The 18,885-nt window shown below is 37.6% G+C and overlaps 1 protein-coding gene across 4 annotated transcripts in view; it reads right to left on the bottom strand.

Annotated features, from left to right (window-relative positions):
• Positions 1–18,885, bottom strand: part of GPC5 (glypican 5) — a 1,392,911-nt gene that overhangs the window by 1,255,720 nt on the left and 118,306 nt on the right. The window lies entirely within an intron of this gene.

Here is an 18,885-nt window from a genome sequence, read left to right as displayed (position 1 = left end):
AATAACAATTAATGGGCGTTCAAATTTAAACCCTTTTATGTTAAACAGCATGTCTCAATATAAACTGCTTTCCTACTAAAAGAAACACCACATGCCTTGACCATATTTTTTTTCCATGAATGATGTTTCTCATTATGCTGTTCACAAAAACTTTTAAACATTCAATTCAAATTCAAAATTCAAAACTTTTACTTTTCCACATCTTTGCAGAAGGAGCACAAAATAAATGAAATTTAGCTTTCACTCCACCGCACATAAATCTAGAATTCTCAGGGCTACTCTTTGCTATCCCCATTTTATTATACATTTTTCTTTACTCTCCCTTCTAAAATTAACATATTTGTGATTCAGTTAGCATACTGATTCCTAGCATAACATGGGATTAAACTGTTCCAAGTATTTGCACATATATTGCCTTTTGATGAAACATGCTGTTTAACTCTTACTCTATTTTGAGAATGCTCTGTGAAACTCTGCCTTGTCTACCTTTCTCTGAAAGGTTAAACAGAGACTGGAATAGTGTCTTCCTTGTTCTCTAAGTTCTGTGAAATATAATGGATGATTAGACAATAAATATATTACAATGACAGTAATAATTTTTCAACTCTGAACAATTTTCCATTTTACTCTCACATCCTAAACGAAAGATTTTACTCTCTATTCACTGAACCACAGAACTTTAGAGCCCATAAGCACTCCAGAATCAACCCACTTATTTTATAGATGATTCTCATCCACCAAGAAGTACTGTTTCCATACAGATGGCCAGTAGGCAAATGAAAATACGCTCAACATCATTAGTCATCAGGGAAATGCAAATCAAAACCACAGTGTCACCCCACACCTGTTAGAATGTCTATTACTGAAAAGACAAGAAACAGCAAATGTTGTCAAAGGATGTGGAGAAAAGGGAACCTTTGTGCATTGTTGGTGGAAATGTAAGTTCGCCGCTGTGGAAAACAGTATAAAGATTTCTCAAAAATTAGAAACATCATGTGATCTAGCAATACAACTTCTGGGTATTTATCTAAAGAAAACAAAAACACTAACTAAAAAGATATATGCAGGGCTTCCCTGGTGGCGCAGTGGTTGAGAGTCCACCTGCCGATGCAGGGGACACAGGTTCGTGCCCCGGTCCGGGAGGATCCCACATGCTGCAGAGCGGCTGGGTCCGTGAGCCATGGCCACTGAGCCTGCGCGTCCGGAGCCTGTGCTCCGCAACGGGAGAGGCCACCGCAGTGAGAGGCCTGCGTACCGCAAAAAAAAAAAAAAAAAAAAAAAAAAAAAAAAAAGATATATGCATCCCTATGTTCACTACAACATTATTCACAACAGCCAAGATACGGAAACAACCTAAGTGCCCATCCATGGATGAATGAATAAAGAAGATGTGATATATATATGTACCATGGAATACTATTCAGCCATTTAAAAAGAAGGAAATCTTGCCATTTGCAACCACTTGGATGGCCCTCAAAGGCATTATGCTAAGTGAAATGTCAGACAGAAGAACAAATACCATATGATCTCATTTATATGTGGAATCTAAACAAACAACAAAAGCCTAAGTTCATAGATACAGAGAACAAACTGGTGGTTGCCAGAGGTGGAGGGGTATGGGGGTAGGAGAACTGGGTGAAGGGAGTCAAAACACTAAAAAAAAATTTTAATTAAAAAAAAGAGCTTCCTGAAAAAATAAAAAATGTGCCAAATGCAAAGGACTGAATGCACCTTCCTTTTTTAAAAAACTGAGATATAGGGAATTCCCTGGCAGTCCAGTGGTTAGGACTCCACGCTTCCACTGCTGAGGGCATGGGTTCGACCCCTGGTTGGGGAACTAAGATCCCACAAGCCATGCAGCAAGGCCAAAAATAAAAATAATAAATAAAAATTGAGATATAATTGGCATATAACATTGTGTAAGTTTAACGTGTACAACATGTTGATTTGATACCCTTATTTATTGCAGTATGATTAACACCACCAGAGTATTAGCTGAGACCTCCATCACCTCATATAATTATCATTTCTTTTTTGTGGTGAGAACAATTAACATCTAGTCTCTTAACAGCTTCAAGTGTATAATATTGGAAAAAAAAGAATTACTATTACCACGTACTGAGCATTATATGAACTGCTAAACACTAGTACTCCACTCAGTCCTCAATTACCCAGAACGTAATTATTAGCCCCATTTCACAGATTAAAAATAACTAGATCCAAGAGAAATTGATCCAAGGTCACCCTACTCTCTAATAGCAGAACTACAGCTATGATTTTGATGTGCCCATTGACACTAGTGTGTGTATTCTTTGCACTATATTTCCTGTCAACCAGAATATCCACAGTGAATGTTTAAGTGTTTCCTAAACTCTGTACTAATACTTTTATTGTCATTTCTTCCCTTCTTTTCCTTTATTCCTTTTCAGATTCTTCTGAATTAGAGACATTACTATTACTTTACCTTAATATAAAACAATACAAATCTTATTAGAGTCCACCATCAACTGTTAAAACATGTTTCCCTGGGAGATAGTAGGCTTAATTCAATACCAATAAGTCTCATTCTTTGAGTTCTTTAAATCCACTTATCTAATCAGGTTGCCGGTTTTCCAGATTGTCTGATGATGTCTGAAAAGATCTCTCTAACTTTGGCTTTATTGAGCTCTACCTAATTAATTTCATAAGTCAATAAGGTACTGAGGTATCAGTCCATCAAGTAATACTAATAGAAAACTCCTAACTGCATATACCATTCAGGAAGCTAAAATGGTAAATAATAGTGATAATAATAATAAACCTTCAGAGATGTAGTACAGTTGTGTTTATTTCCATGAATTTTTGATGTCCAACTTCCTACTTTAAAGAGGAAAAGCTGTTAACAGACAGTGTGTGTAGTGATTCATATGTTGTATTTCAATGAGAATTCTGTCTTAGTCCCTTTTCTTCTCCTCTATACCCTCCCCTAGATAAGATCATAGATTCTAATGGTTTCAGATCAAATTTTATGCATACACTCTCTCTGTTATCTATATCCATTCCAGGATACCATCCTGAGTTTCAGACCAATATGAATAGCTCCTAAACATCTCTAACTTGACGTTTCACAGGATCATGGAGCTAATTTTTTTCTACAGCGCCCTCATCTCTATTCCTCCCCCAAATTTACTCCTCCAGGGTTACTTCTCTCTTAGAAAATTCACCGAGTTGCTCAAGGTAGAAACCTGGGAATCATTCTTTCACCTCCTTTCCTCTCATTCCACACAGCCCAAACTTAGCCATTTATCTCTTTATGACCACGAGAATTTTCCATTCTTCTGTCCTCACTCTAGTCTAAGCCAAGATCATTGCTGTCATGACAGCTAAAATGGCCTGCAAATTTTGTCTACCTGAATCTACTCTATCCACTCCAATTCTTTCTTAATTCTAAGCAGGGCGCTCTTTTTATTTTTTATTTTTTGTGGTACGCGGGCCTCTCACTGCTGTGGCCTCTCCCGTTGCAGAGCACAGGCTCCGGATGCGAAGGCTCAGCGGCCATGGCTCACAGGCCCAGCCGCTCCACGGCATGTGGGATCTTCCCAGACTGGGGCACGAACCCGTATCCCCTGCATTGGCAGGCGGACTCTCAACCACTGCACCACCAGGGAAGCCCAAGGGCACTCTTTTTAAATGCAAAGTGGATAACTTAATAAAACTCTTTAAATGGTTTCACAACCACTTTTATGTCAAAGTCATAAATCCTTAATATGGCTTACAAGGTCCTTCGTGACCTGGCACCGGTCCACTTTGTTTCAACTAATTTTGCTGGTCATTTTTTTCCAGTTTATCCAGACAAACTGCCTGATTTTTGCTTGTTTAATTGAAAGGAAACTAAAATATTTCTAAAACACAAACATCTTGGCAAACACAGCAAAGAAGAGCATCTTTAAACGTCTCTGGCGTATTTGCAAAAATAGTCTGGCATTGAAAAGAAAACCCTTACAGAAAAAAAATTAAATAGCACATGACTAAAGATAGCATATATTTTTTGGAATTTTTCAGTATTATCAAAATCGTTAATTGTAAACTTACTAAGTTTCTTAACAGATATGAGTTGGGGAAATCTAAAAAAGAGTGGATATATGTAAAAAAAAAAAGTTGCAAAGTGTTTGGGAGTGCACACAGTTTATTTAGATTGGTGAACTAACAGGGAAAGGATCTTGAAGGGAATCGTCAGAGGCAAGCTGTTGGCTTTGATAAGTCAATTGTCTGGCTGTTTCACAGTCTTTCTTCCAGTAGTAGCGTATAATTTCTTGGAAAGTGCAGCTAAGTTACTTTTGCTTAGTCGTAGCACCATTTAATAAAGAACAGAGGATTATCTTGGTTTCAGTTATATAGCTTCGTGTAACATTTTTTCCAGCAAATAACATAATACCATGTTTACATTTTTGTCATCTTATTGTATTAATTAGTGCCTCCATGTAAACATTAACTGGAGGTATATAATACATAACAAAGATGTCTTATTTCAGATTTTAAAGCAAATGCTTCCAGGTTTTCCATTATGCTCTTAGAATTATATAATAGTTCCACAACTCATCAGTTTTCTACTTCTGTTATGTTTTTACCTTTACTTTTTTTTTTTTTTTTTTTGCGGTACGCGGGCCTCTCACTGCTGTGGCCTCTCCCGTTGCGGAGCACACGCTCCAGACGCGCAGGCTCAGCGGCCATGGCTCACGGGCCCAGCCGCTCCGCGGCATGTGGGATCTTCCCGGACCGGGGCACGAACCCGTGTCCCCTGCATCGGCAGGCGGATTCTCAACCACTGCGCCACCAGGGAAGCCCTACCTTTACTTTTTAATCTTTATTTCTATTATATTTTATCTTAATTTATTGTTACATGTATGACGCTGCTATTTGGCACATTCTGTACTACTAGATATTCATTATGGATTGTATCCTTTATTACTATAAAGTACACATCATCATTTCTTAGTGACTTGTTTTCCTTCTTTTCTTTTTTTTTTTTTGTTTTCAGTTTTGTCACCGCTCTGTATCCAGCCTCTGGGAACATCCTCTCCAACTCTCTATGAATGTGTCTACGTCAGCAGACCCCACCCGTGGCTCCAGGGTGGGAGTATGACCTAAGTTAGGTGGCCAGTCCGTATGAGTAGATACTTCAAGAAAAGGAATTGCCCAAATCTAGAATAATGAGCAAGACACAGATTTTGATCAATGGGAAATAAGGTCCTTTCCTTTTAGTGCTAGAGGTAATCAAGTTAAAATGAGGTCTTTAGAGTGAGCTCTCATCCAGTACGACCGGTGTGCTTAAAAGAAGGGAAAACTAAACACAAGATACACATAGAGGGAAACGAATGGGAAGAAACAGAGGAGGACGGTCACCTACAAGCCAAGCAGAGAGGCCAGGAGCAGATCCTTCCCTCACAGCCCTCTAAGGAACCAACCCTACTGACACCTGGATTTCAACTTCTAGCCTCCAGACCTGTAACAAGAAACTTCAGGTGAAAGACAGTGTTTCCAGTGGTGTCTTCCAGGGAACCAAAAACCAAATCAAATAATAACTATTTGGGAATGAGACTTTGAAAGAGCCCTAGCTTTGTTCTGCTACCTTCAAAACCACGAATGTGAGGCAGAGAGCAGCAGATGAGACTAAGAAAGTTAAAATACCACAAAGTTCACTGTTCTTAACGAGATTCAGTAACATTTCTTGAATATATCTCCCCGGGTTGCTGCAAACCTTTGGTTAACTTCCAAAATTATGAAAATTTTGATTCTGACAATTTTTGCCAGATATTTTCTTGTTTTCATGGAGGGCCAAATTTTCAAATGTCCTTCATGCAACATCCTATTCAAGAAAATTTAGCAAAGTATTTTTTGTAATAATACAAAAAGGGGAAATATTTAATTGGAGAAATTAAAATGCAAATGGTAGCCAACTTATATAATGACATTATGCAGCCATTAAAATGTTTTTAAAGTAGTTAATCGAATATAAAAATATTCATGATTCCAGAAAATAACACCAGCAACCATGAACTTTCTACATGCTTAATACTGGGATAGATGATTCACATGCATTAGCTTATTTTATTCTTACACCAGTGCCTTGAGGAAAACAGTAAGCTCTCCATTCTGTAGACGGATACTGCAGCTTAGGGTTTAAGTAGCTCTTCCACAATCACGAAGGTAGCAAGCAGAGTAAGTATTCAGATATGTCTGATTTTGATAGCCTCCCTCTTACCACTTATTCAGTAAGCCTGTAGATGGGATCTGCCTACTCCCTTCTGTCAAGCAGCTCCAGAGACCCCTGCATTTCCCTGATATTTCAGGTACGTCCAATCATCATCACTGTTTGTTTAACTGCCCGACTTCCCATTAAAATATGGGCTTCCTGGGCTTCCCTGGTGGTGCAGTGGTTGAGAGTCCGCCTGCCGATGCAGGGGACGCGGGTTCATGACCCGGTCCGGGAAGATCCCACATGCCGCGGAGCTGCTGGGCCCGTGAGCCATGGCCGCTGAGCCTGCGCGTCCGGAGCCTGTGCTCCGCAACGGGAGAGGCCACAGCAGTGAGAGGCCCGCGTACCGCAAAAAATAAAAAAAAAATAAAAATGGGCTTCCTGAGGACAGAGGCTGTGTCTCTTTCTTGATCATCACTGTGTCGCACGGGACTGGGTACTCAACAAGAATTTAGTAATTATTTTAAATTATCCATATCAATAAATAAATGATTTAGTGGGTATATAACAGTCTCGTTAGTCTTATGGTTGGAAGACATAAACAGAATGTATTAAATCATCACTTACTCTCCTGGCAGACAAGAGGAAAAGGCAATTGAACATAATTATCTACATGACACAGTCCTTGGCCCTCCTAATACAACACAAGATAACAGGACCTGCTATCTCATAAAAACTTATAAAACTTGTAACACTTAAAAACTCACAAAAATTAAGGTTTAGGGTACAAGACGCAAGGTGAATTAATCATATCTAGGATGGTCAGAAGTGAGCTCTCTGATGAAAGGGTGATGTTTAAACTGAGCTCTAAATCATAAGTAACCTCTGCCAGAGGAGCATGAGAGAGAATTCTAGACAGAAATTAATAGATGCAATGTTCCTGGGGCATGAGAAATGTGATAAACTTGAGACACTGAGAACAGACAGGAGAGGTTAGAGATAAAAATGAAGTCTGAGAAACAAGAAATGGTTTGCACGAGCTCACAGAACCTTTATAAGCCAGTTAAAGGATTTTGGATTTGCTGTTAAAGGCAATGGAAGGCCATTGGGTGGGTTTAAACACAGTAGATTTAATACTGGGTTGAATATACTTAGAACTGCATTTGTAAAAGAGCATCCTGGATATACTATGAAGAATGATGGAAGCCAGGTATGGCTGTAAGAGTCTAGAGGCTAAAGCAATGACCAAGCCAAGAAATGATGGTGGCTTAGACTGAGGCATGGAGAAAAGTAGGACTGCAGAGAAATTGAGGAAGTACAATTGCCAGGACTCAGTGATTTATTAGAAGGGGTCATGAGGTTGGTGGAAGAATTAAAAATGACACAACCCTCCAGATTCCAAATGATATAACTGCTGGGAGTTACACGTCATTTGCAAATCCCCTCAAAAATTCTCTACTAAGCCATCATTCTTTTCTCTATGATGATTGGTTCTAATACAAAGAGTGCTTAATTTTAGCAATTTGATTTTCAACAGAATCAACTCTCTCAGCACGGACTGCCATAACAAGAGCTAACATTTCTTGAATTCTAAATACATGCCAGCTCCACTCAAAGTACTTTACGTTGTTGTTAAGTCATTTAGTCTCCATTTTACAGATGTGAAAACTGAGGCATCAACAGTGTAACTTGCCAAGGTTTGCACAGGCAGTGAACAGCAAAGATAAAACAATATATGGAAAAATGTGCACAAATATGGAATTATGTCATAAGCTTATTGTTACTATATGTGTGTATGTAAGTGTATATACATAGGGTTTCTATCAATAATGAGAGAGGGAAAGAATAAGGGAGAGAAAAGGAACATGCCCAGTTCGGTTTTCAACTTTAATAATAGAAAATAATTTCTGTTCTTCCACAGTTAATTTATACTTAAATCATAATATATAATCATGAAGGATCCCAACATTAGGTGAGGAATATATAATCTATAATGGCTTCTCAGGACAAAAGCTGCTCTGTGTTCTCAGCAGGGCAGACTACTCTTTTTCACACAAAAGTAACTGTATTATTGTGCTTCAGTGCAAATTCTCAGAGGGGAGCAGCTTTAAAAAAAAAAAAGCTGCTTATTTCCTTAAAAATAATAAAGCACAGAGAATATTTCACCTGAAATATCCCTTATGCCCATTTTCGTTAGCTGCACTTTTCTAGATGTCGACTCTCAGATTCAGAATTGAAAGGAATACGTTTTAGGGGGGTCTAAATCTTTGATTTCAGAATCACATCCATGATTCAAGTCCCTAATTCCCTCTAAATTAATATCTACTGTACTGAGCAGGTGCTCGGTAAAAGATTTATGGAGGTTACTCAATTGCATTCGTAGACCTGTTTAAGTTTTGCTTCCTTGGGGAGTTCTTTGCTGACCATGTTAGTCAGTTACCCTTTTGTCATGCTCCCAGACCCTCTGTAAGTTCTCTTGCATAGCACTCTTTACCACTGTTTAATATGTCTTCCCCATAACTGTTTGTTCCACAAGGTCAAAGTCTGAGATTGTCAGACTTTGTATTCCTCATATAGCCCCAAATTGTAGTTCACAGATGGGAACTAAGGGCACTTTTAATTACAGATTACTATGTGGGTTTTTTATTCCAGAATATAAGCTGACCCACAGAGAAAATAAAAACAGAGCTATGAATGATAATTCCAGCCCTTCAACTAATTTTCTCCAGCCTGATGATTATAACAGTTCTTTGAAAATCACCAGAAATAAATTGGAAAGAACAAGAAGGACTCGGGAAGCACAATGTCTTAGAGAAATCACCCGGCTACTCTCACCTCACAGCCAGCCCCTGTCTAGCTCTTCCCTGCACTCACCATACCCATTCCTGCTTTTAAATCTGCCTATATGGTTCTCTTCTCCCCTCCCAAGCTTCAGATCAAAGTTCAAGGATCTTCATCTTTCCAATACATTCACAGACTAACCATCTAACTCTGGATTCTTATAATTTCTTGTCTTTCAGAATATGTGAGTTATTCTGACCAACCATACTCTTCAATTTTCCTCTCCATTAGTAACTTATTTATCATATATATATATATATATATATATATACACACACACACACACACACTTTTTTTCTGTTCTTCTTCATTATATTATTAATCTTTTAGTAAGGAGCGCCATTCTATAATTTCTTTTTTCTTACCTACTAATTTTATCAAAGCCTAAAATGACTCATAATGCAGTTGAAACAAATGGACAAAAAACTGATGTAAATGAATATACAAAGTTCCATGGGACACAGAGACTTACAAGTTTCTAATCATTAGAAACTTTATTGACAAAAAATGAAAATAAGTACTTGAATAAATTAGATGGAAGATGCAATTAGCAACACAATTCATATACTTTCAACTTTAAGTCAGTTTGGTACTTGTCTCCATTTAGAATCATCTGGTTGGCTGAACTTGGAGCATATTCCTGCATCTGGATTATATAAATGCTGAATTATTACCCTTTCAAGACCATTTGCAATTTAATTGTTCTCAGGCGGAGTTTTCATAATAGCTTGTATAAAATGAATATTCAGGATTTTTGGTCAAAATCATATTAAACTCTTCACTCAAGTGTCAATTTCCTTGATCTGCCCCTCTTTATTTTTTCCAGTAAGGAGTTAATTGAGTGTCTTACAATCACTTACCTGATTCCCATGCCAAATCGTTAAATGCTCAATAACTGCTTGAATAGATTAGAAAAACGCAGTTAGCTGGATCCTCACAAAAATGTTTTTGTGACAAAATCCTGCTGCTGCAAGTAACACATTCAGTCTCATTAGTGAAAAAGTCTTTCTAAGACACTCAGGGAAAGAATGAGACAAAGTGTTTCCACCACCATCCCCAATCTGGAAGTACAAGAAAACGTCAAGTTGAATGACGAAGTATAGAGAAACTGAGTAAAAATGAAAGGTCTGATCCAAGGTATTTACCCTCTAAAGTTTAATCACACATACCAGCTCCTATTCAGAGTACACTCTGCACAGCTTCTATTCAAGCTGCTACTTTTGTATAATGAACAAAGAGAAAGACAAGTACATAAACACAGCTACGCTTTGAATAAGGACTGAGTATAAAGACATCTGTCTTCTAACATTTTACAAGTGTACCAAGTAATGACACATCCCCCTCTGTTTTCTTCCACAAGTGAAGGATGAGTTCCTAAAGGAGCCTAGGGTAACAGCTTTCAACACTTACACTAACAAGTACCATCCCTTTGTGAGTTTTAAAAGACAGAACAAGAATTATTTTCCAATAGCCAGTTCCCTCCCCCGCCAAGTAGCTCAGAGAAAGTCATTAGGTTAGCACTGAACTTTTGTGGGAAAAAGAAAATCCTATGATCTTTGCTTTATTCAAGATGATTTCTATAAAGTCATTTCAAGGTTTCAGCGAAGTGGATAAGTGAAGCTATTCAATAAGTATCAAGCTGTCTTAGAGTGATACAAGGGAACACTATTTGTAAATCATTTTTGTGCAAACTTCAATACCACAAAATAAGACTTAAAATATAATGTGCTACAACTACATTTAAGTTCTAAATCAAATCATCAAGACTCAAAGATATTGTGAAGCTTACCTCAGTCAGACCACTCTTCCAGGGGCATTCTTCAGAGCTGGAGCAAACAGTCACTGAAGAACCAAAGATAAATGTTCTACAATAGCTCCCTAAATGTAGACAATTTGGGAAATTAAATATCAGCAGGAAGAAGGAGCTAATGTCGGAATGATAAGCCACAAACTAGAATCTCTTAAAGACCATCCATACCATGGTTCCAAAGAACTGTCCACCATTACACTCAAAATAAGAGCTAATATGATCAATTAGCAGAAATGAGTATATGGCCTATTTTGAAGTTATATCCATAAACTTTAAACATTTTCATATGAGTGAAATGAAATCTTTGCTGCAAAGTTTACCTTTACTTAAAAAAGGCAACCTAAATATTCCAATATCTTGTTCCCTTGGTGACTCATGTCCTTGGAGACTAGAACGATCATGGTCTGATTTGGGCTGTAGTAAATTAAATGCACAGGATTTCACAAATGCCAGCGTGCACTCAGTCTGTTATTAAATAGGATGAAGAGATATAAAAAAGGCTCTTCCATGGCTCTTTGCCATGGAAGTGGCTGATAAAGCTAAAGGTGAAATCACTAGAGAAAAATTTAGGACTTTTATGGAATTGTTCTTTTTAAAATGAGGAAGGCATATTATGCATGTACTACTACCCCAGCCCCAAATGTTAGAATACTGATGTCAGAGGTCCTACACTAGAGGTCAAACCAATTCTGGGAAACAGGAAAGCCCTGATTTATAGCATCTGCCGATCACGGTGTAAATATTCCCACCTGGCTGCTTTCAAGCTGCCAAGACGACATCACCCTGCTCACAAAATTCCTACCCACTGTGTCTCTATCAGTGTCCCTAACTGGGGTGAGGAAAAAGATGGAGGCAAGTTTAACGTTTATAGCAGGACCCAGGTCAAAGATGCAGAGCCAGGAGCCACAGCCCCTGCTCAGACATACCTGGGACTCAGAAACATGAGGTCATAGTAGAAGACAATAAAAGTGAAGTAGCCAGGATCTTGTTCAAAAGCCTAAATCTCCAATGGAAAATCACCAGGACCCTGGCTACTATGGAGAGAAATCAGAATAAAGAGTATATTTTTTTAACACCTGGAAAAACTACCCTCTACATCTTTCAGACCTTCTATCATCTTATCTATCTATCTATCTATATATATATATATATATCAAGTTAACAATGCTATTATTCTTGCTGTCATTAAAACTAGCTGCATGATTACTTTTGACGGACGTGGCAAACATTACCTTGATTCTCCTTTAACAACCAGTATTCCATTTTACAAATTAAAAAACTGAAGCAAGAGACATGAATTTTCTCAAAGCACAAAGCTAGAAATTAAGGCAGCCGCAGCTTCAACCTGGGTGTCATCCCAAAGCTTGTACTTTAAATGATTTTACTTCCTCTTCTTTATTTTCCCTTTGAGATAAATTTGGTAAAACTGAGAAAAATCAAATAATGTATACATCTTAATATGTTACTTTTTAAGTAACTTTAAAAGTAATTTTAACTAACATGAAGCTCAATGGTTAAGAAAAGCAGGATAGGCATGAATAAAATTTTAAAAATATACAAATGTCTAAGCTGGCTGACAAGTTAAACATGGATAACCAAAACAAAATGTCTCGGTCTGTGAACCAAAAAGCAGTTTCACCCTCTGTATACTAATTACATTGATATTTTATACCTAAAATATAATGATAATAAAATCAGCTTGGATTCATTATTCTCAAAATCCTCACATCAAGCAAAGAAAAGCAGCTATGAAAAGGCCAAGTGTCGTAGCCACTGACATCAAGACTTGTTTTCATCTGACAAGTTCTCAGTCCCCTTTAAAAAGGCAAAACTCCTTGTCAATCATATAAAGCTAAGATAGAGGCAAAAATAAAACCTAGGTTTCTGGGCTCTAAATCTTTGAATCTAGCTTCTTCTAACCAGCGTCTGAGACAATAGTACATTTCTGATTCCCATTTTCCTTTATGTTGGAAGAAATGAGCGTTGCCTTCTCTGTATTTCAACACACCAATACTCATCCTGGCATTCTATCACGTGAGGTTACGATTATCTCTTGTCTCACCACTCTCCTTGAAAGTAGCAAGCTTCTTCAGCTCAGGGCAAATCAGATTCATCTTTCTGTCCCCAATGTCTGGCAGAGTGTACCCAAGAGAGTCTAATAAATGTTGGGAAAACTAATGACTATCTTAGATACAGTATTAAAAGATGCCTCAAAAGCATATCTCACATAGGTATGTATAAAAATCTTCCTTCCCCCATTCCCCTCCATCCCCTACTCCAAATGAATGAATTCACATAGTATTTTGAATCTCTAAATCAAAATTTTAGAAGGGCCATACTTTTTCATATGAACTGGGGAAATTATTTTCCAGCTCATCCTCCCATTTCATCATCACTATGTACTCAACCCCCAATCTATCTTCTTAGCTAATTACTTTCTCTGTAGAAGACCCTACTTCTTGTTATATAAATTCAACTTTTTGCATCTTGTGGTATAGAGGACATATGTTTGGTGTTCCCCTTCTCCTGATCCCAAAAATAGGTTAGGTCATTTAATGTAATAAAGATTGTAAGCCATATATATATATTGTTTACTTTCCCTTACCTAAATTGCTGATTGAAGGTACAACTGTGTTAACTTCTAAGTGCCTCATTATTGTTAGAGAAACTCTACAGTAACTGCAGTGAAGTGAAAAATGGACCCAGAGCTCTATTCATATTAAATCAAAAGTAGCTCATACACTGCGAACAAATTCAGACAACACCAACTGAATAACTAAACTTCTGAGTATACATGCCATTGCTCCTTTCCACGCTAACCACTGCAGTAACCTTACTCACTTCATCCCATATCTCAGTAAAAATGCCACAGAGCACTTTCAGAGAAAGGTAGTCTATAAAAAGTTAATAATAACATTATTTCTCAAGTTTGCAGCTCTGTAATAACCACAATTTTAAAAAATAAGGCAGAAATCAAGACAATTTCAGAAGTACTGGTTTTGCTGATGCTAAAATTCAATATAGTTAATTTGATAAGCTCCCAAAGTTATATATAACTGGAAGAATGGCATATACTCCCAGTGTATTTTAATATTCAGTACCAAATAACATTTAAAATTCATTAAGGCATGTAAAACATTAACATATGAATGACATCCTTTAAGTATTTTATTGATTGCACAATTATCTTTACTAAATCTTTCAAGGTGCTCTAGAAAAGAATATTCCCGGACAGAATATTAATGTTTCTGAGGGAAAAAAGTAAAATCCCTTTAAATCTATGGACTTTTTATTTCCAAGTGAAAGAAATATAGCTCCTTTGGATACACAAGCAAGCTGTACACGTAAAAGAAGGGAGAGAAGGCTGCAAAGATGATGTTAATTATACACATAAATATTAATACGTATGTTTCTGACATTCTATGTACTATGCCTCAGAGCTTCAAAATCTGCATCTGCACACCGGACTTTGACAGCAACAGTAAAATTACATCTTTTCATCAATAATACAACGGTGAATTTTTTAAAGATAAATAAGTAATGTGGTGGACTCACATGTCATCTCCATTGCTTTGACTTTTTTTTAAAGAAAATGGGGACAGGTATTTAACTAAACAAACAGTCATTTACCTATTTGACTCTTACTAAGTATCAGATACCATGGTAAGCCAATGCGTTCAGGACAGGATGAATATAGGTTCTTGCCTCTAAAAACAGAGCTAGCAGCAATGGCTGATTCCTGGCTGTAGCAGTGAGCAAGCGATACCTATGTGAGGCCCAAAGAACTAACTCTTCCCTGGTGTAGCCCAGGAGGAAGTAAAGCAGAAAGTAGGCAAAATAATCTAAAGAAAATAAGCCCTTAGACAGTGTACAAACAAAACATAATTAGCAATATTTCCCGTTGAAAAATAAGGTAGTCTACGTATTCTAGAAATTAGTTTGGTTGGGAGCTATAGAAATTTATTTTTTATTAAAAGCTTCCTGGACTGAGCTTATTTATTTTCGCTTCATAGGTAAGTTCTCTTCATTTGCTGAAGTGAAATTTTGATATCTTGATGCTAATTGTGACCACAATACATCAATTAAAAAATGACACCACCCCCAATTAAGTGGTAGCATAAAGAAACAAGCTATTCCAGGGAATGTCTTTAAATTGAGAATTTCAGCTGTGAGGCGTCAAAGACAAGGTGTTTAAGCAGGATTCCAAAGCTGTAGGGGTTCTAATCCCAGCTGTGTGACTAACACACTGTAAAACCTGAGCCTTAGTTTTCTCATTGGCAAAATGCTGGTGCTGAGAAAGGGGATATGAATTTTAAAGGACCTGAGAAACCATTCCTTTAACAGTTCATTTTACAGATTGTTTAATGTTCAAAGATGGCCTCTATGTGTAGTTTCCCTTAAATTTTTAAACTGTGTGATCCTTATTTGACATTTCTTTTAGTCTACAACAAAAGAGGTCATATGTCATTGACAAGAGAAGGCACAGTTTTAGAGGGAATCTATATTTGATTCGTATTGAAACCACACAGGTTTTTGAAGTTAAACGTCAGTGTTATGGACAAAAGTATACAAGAGGCACTCTTTGCTGACAGAGGAGGGAGGGAGGGAGAGAGAGAAACAGCATTTCTCTCTCCCTATGATGTCACTTACATCTAACTAAGCTATTGGTACAAAAAGGCACTGGCAGTATTCTCTGGCATATGCTTATATTTCTCTTTCACATTCCAGAAGTTGCTTCAGGTTCAATTCCTAGAACAACCTTGAATATTGTGGAACCGAAATGAAAAGCAGAGGAGCCTCACTGAGGTTTGCATTGTGTTAAGACTGGGTATTACATTAATTTTCCTGAACTGGTTTCAGTTTTCATGAAACACTGCCAAACCGACAACTCTAGAAACCCAACCTCTCTTGTTTATTCACATGAAGAAAAATAAAAGAGAAACAGCAGGGTAGATGCCAAATGTAAAGAAGTGGTTTGGCCTGGTTCCAGGTGCCAACGGATAAATTAATCATCATTACAGTTCAGTTTGGGGGCTTGGTTTAAATCTTCACAAGAATATCAATTAGAGAATTATATTTTATTACATATAAACATAACTACTAGAATTTAAAATTAGACTGTATAACACACCATTGTAAAGCAATTATACTCCAATAAAGATGTGTAAAAATAAATAAGTAAAAATAAATTAATTAATTAATTTAAAAAACCTAATTAAAATGCCCAAATAACCAATCATTAAATTATAATGATTTTTGGTTATAACTTTGATAGTTACCAAAAATAACAAATCATCATTTCTACAGAAAATCACAAACGTGTAGTATATCTGTTTAACAACCCTAAAATAACAAGCAGTGACAGGTTTATTTTATTACTGTTTAAAAATAAGCTATCCGTATTGTATTAGTCAGGGTTCCCCAGAGAAACACAACCAATAGGCTATATATACATACAGAGAGAGAGAGATTTGTACTAAAGAACTGGCTCACACAATTGTGAGGGTGACGTGTCTGTAGTCCTCAGGACAGGGCTGCAGACTGTTAGCCAGAGAAGTGTGGGTGCTGCAGGCATAAGCCCAAAGGCAGTCTAGAGGCAGACTTTCCAGTTCCTCAGGGGACCTCAGTCTTTCTGTCTCTCTCAAGGCCTTCAGCTGATTGGATGAGGCCTACCCACATTGTGGCAAGTAATCTGTTTTACTCAAAGTCTATGGATTTAAATGTTAATCGTATTTTAAAAATACTTTCACAACAACACCTAGACTGATGTTTAACCAAACATCTGGGCACCAGAGACAAGCCAAGTTGACACATAAAATTAACCATCACACAGGTAACATTCTCTTATTAAAATATTTGTTGCTTCCCTGGTGGCGCAGTGGTTGGGAGTCTGCCTGCCGATGCAGGGGACACGGGTTCGTGCCCCGGTCCGGGAAGATCCCACATGCCGCGGAGCGGCTGGGCCCGTAAGCCATGGCCGCTGAGCTTGTGCGTCCGGAGCCTATGCTCCGCAAGGGGAGAGGCCACAGCGGTGAGAGGCCCGCGTACGGCAAAAAAAAAAAAAAAAGTATTTGTTAATGCAGGTAATCCACATAATGTATTCAGTAATCATTTACAACACTATGGGCCTTTTTATTTTTCATGAATTTATTTAACGTTTGGAAAATCCATTTGTATTTCACCCTATAACAATTGTGACAGTAAAGATTTCTGGAAGCTGAGAGTCTATTATATAAAATGTTGTTCTTATTGGTTCCACTCTTGCCAGTATGTCTGGAATGTGTGATCAAACCTCTAGCTTCCTCCGGCCCATCCCTAGCCAGTCAACTCATCTTGCAATTTCTATTACTGTGCTTCCAGATCCCCAAATTTTCCTGATCTGATTACATTAGATTTTGATAAATTCTCTACTCATTGATTCTTTTTTTTTAATAAATTTATTTATTTATATTTGGCTGCGTTGGGTCTTTGTTGCTGCACAGGATTTCTCTAGTTGCGGCGAGCGGGGTATACTCGTTGCGGTGTGTGGGCTTCTCATTGCGGTGGCTTCTCTTGTTGCAGAGCACGGGCTCTAGGCACGTGGGCTTCAGTAGTTGTGGCACATGGGCTCAGTAGTTGTGGATCACGGGCTTAGCTGCGCCGTGGCATGTGGGATCTTCCCGGACCAGGGCTCAAATCCCTGTCCCCTGCACTGGCAGGCAGATTCTTAACCACTGCGCCACCAGAGATGTCCCTACTCACTGATTTTTTTGGATAAGTTCCTTTTCCTTGGAACTTCTTTCTCTTTTCAACCTTATGTACTCTCGAGTTTTACCCCAAACCAGTTTGCAATTACAAAATAATTACCTTCCTTTGAAAATCACTGAAGATTTAGCTACACAGATAAACACCAACCTGCCGCATCTACAAATACTCATTATTATCCTATCTTTGATGACTATATAATTCCCATATCATAAAAATGTAAATGGCTATTTTAAGGTAAAAAACGCACAAATGAATAGAGGAAGAGAGGGGTCATGATTCAGCTTTTCTTTACTTCCCAGTGGTGCAGGGACAAGGAGTAGATGGAAATATAGGGCACAGTGATTGAACATAACTTATCTACCACAAGACACTATTACATAGGATATTTGAACATGAGTCACTAAGATAATTTCAACAGGTCAATCCCTTCCAGAAAAATATAAAATAAAATATTCCATTTTAACTACTTCACTGAAAAGGTTATGAAAGTTAATGAACTCGTTTTAAAAGACTCCATATTACAAACTCAACCTCCAGGATATTAGAGTGTTAATAAAATTTTGTGGGAGCACGATGCAGTGTGATAAGTGTCGAGACTATAGTCAGACGGTGTGAACACTATTTGCAGATCTGCAATTTGCTCATTGTGTGGCCTAAGAATGCCACTGTCCCTTTAGGAATCTGAACTCTCCATCTATTAAAATGAGATATAAAGCTTTACCTGAATCAATACGTAACTCTAAATATCATGTTCATTGTTTTTCTTTTTAAAAAATGAACTTAAAAATTTATATTTAAGTGCATGTTGTCACACAATTTTTAAACTCATTTTATGATTGACATACAAAAACTGCAGATATCCGATGTATACAACACGATGCGTTTAGAGATAAGTTTACACCCATGAAACCATCGTCACTATCAATGGCACAAGCTTATCCATCACCTCCAAAAGTTTCCTCCCGCCACCTTTGTTTTCTTTTCCTTTTGTGATAAGAGCACTTAACATATGATTTACCTTCTTGGTAAAGTTTTAAGTATACAATGCTTAATCATAGGACCTAGACTGTACAACAGATCACCAGTAGATCACCAACAATTAGTTACTTTGCATAACTGAAAGTCTATGACCAACATCTCCCCAGTCCCCCCTCCACCCAGCCCCTGGCAACCATTATTCTACTCTGCTTCTATGTGTTGACTATTTTAGATTCCACATATAAGTGTAACCACACAGTATTTGTCTTTCTGTGTCCAGATTATTTCACTTAGCATAACGCCCTCCAAGTCCATCCATGTTGTCACTAATGGC

This window comes from Globicephala melas, chromosome 18 (genome assembly GCF_963455315.2).
Source record: "Globicephala melas chromosome 18, mGloMel1.2, whole genome shotgun sequence".
Classification (NCBI taxonomy): domain Eukaryota; kingdom Metazoa; phylum Chordata; class Mammalia; order Artiodactyla; family Delphinidae; genus Globicephala; species Globicephala melas.
The sequence above is the reverse complement of the archived record's forward strand: the minus strand, read 5'-3'. Positions and strand labels throughout refer to the sequence as shown.